This window comes from Frankliniella occidentalis, unplaced genomic scaffold, assembly GCF_000697945.3.
Source record: "Frankliniella occidentalis isolate FOCC.00 unplaced genomic scaffold, Focc_3.1 Scaffold9, whole genome shotgun sequence".
Lineage (NCBI taxonomy): Eukaryota > Metazoa > Arthropoda > Insecta > Thysanoptera > Thripidae > Frankliniella > Frankliniella occidentalis.
The window spans coordinates 1,523,342-1,525,046 of NW_026267139.1; positions in this window are offsets into that span (position 1 = coordinate 1,523,342).

A 1,705-nucleotide genomic window follows, 5' to 3' on the forward strand; every position below is an offset into this window, starting at 1 on the left:
AGGTCGGCACCGCGGAGCAGGCCAAACAACAGCGTAGGCCGCAACAGCTCCGGGGGTGGCTGCCCAAGCTCCCAACAAAAAGAAAAGTTATTGCGAAAGATGCAAGGGCGGCTAAAGAGATCGCCTGAACGAAAAAAAAAAATTCGCGTATGTAAAAAATGAATGCGGAAGAAAGTACGATGCATGAAAGAATGCGTCACGCACAGATGGATGATTATTAATTCGAGATTGGCGGATCTCAGACTGGAAGCAGTTGGCCGAATCAAATAATATTTAGAGCAGTATAGCGTAACTCGTGTCCGCGGCGCCTTTCGCTCGAGCGCGCGTGCGTACTGCAATGGAGGGAGGGGTGGAGCAATAAAGGCAACCACGTGAAGCCGGCGAGTTAAGTCCGAGGGGTATCTCACTTATAATTCAAGCGCGTACATCAATTTCTTGATTTTTTAAAGTGTTTTTTATTCAAAATTTTCTCTAAATTTTTAAAATTGATTTTCCTCGGATTTTTTCTGATTTTTTTTTTCTGACGGTGCGCGTGCACCGATTTTTTTTTCGTTTGAGTAGTGGCTAACGCGCGGCGCCCAAATCCTCACGAGGCCCGCAGCGGCTCCCTGGAGTCCAGGAGGCTCCCTGAACTCCAGCAGGTCGGGGCTCCAGGGAGGGAGAGCGAGGGAAGCGCAGAGAGGGATCGCACTTTCCTTATTCCGCTATTAGCGGGCGGGGATCCTCCAGGGATCCTCCCTCGGAACCTCCCATAGCGCCCCGGCCATGGCCCCGGCGCCTGACCCGAACTCGACTCCCACGCCGCCGCCCGGCAGCTGACTCGGCCGGCGGCTCGACTCACACGGGCGGATACCCGTACGGCGGCGCGGACGCCGCGAGCTCTACTCTCGTTCGCGCGGCGCTGCGCCATAAAGGCCAGTCCAGACACTGTGAAAAAAATATCCTCGTAAATTTACGATACATTTTGTAATTTACTACTAAAAACAAGAAATGGTGTAAATTTGCGGGAGCCCAGTCTTCGCTCGTCGATGAATTCTCCAAGTCGATCGGCTGCCCAACGATTGTAATTTTACCAACTTCGAATTGTAATCTTTACGACACGTTTCACAGTAAAATTTTCCAATGTGAAAAAAGTAGGTAGGTTTACAGGAAAATTTTCCTTGACGCAAGTTGTAAAATTACAATTTTTGAAATCGTAAAAATACATGCTGTATGAATCGACTTCAAATCCCTTGGCGAGTAAAAAATGTGCTGTCGTAAATTTACAACTTAAATTATAATTCAAGTTGACAAAATTTTTGTAAATTTACGATGATATTTTTCACAGAGTCCCGTAAAACGTACATTTATTTTTCACACGAAAGAGAGTACTGCATAGTTTCCCTCAGATCCTCAGATTCATTTGGCAAATTGTAGACGGGAGACGGGAGCTCCTCGGCGCCTGCGAGGCTCGGGGTAGGCCACCCCGCCGCACACGCGTGCACTGCAGGCAAGAAGTTGCCTACCCATCAGGCGCTATGAGAGCTCACCGACCTAGCCTGCCGCGCCGAACTGAGCAGTATGGTTGACGGGTCACGACGGTCGTTGGAGTCGGTAGTCGTGTAGAAATTTACACTGATAAACTAAGTGTTCAACTGCTCAACACTTCTAAGTGTGCAACTGTAAGTTAAATACTTGCAAGTGTGCAACTGCAAGTTAAATACTT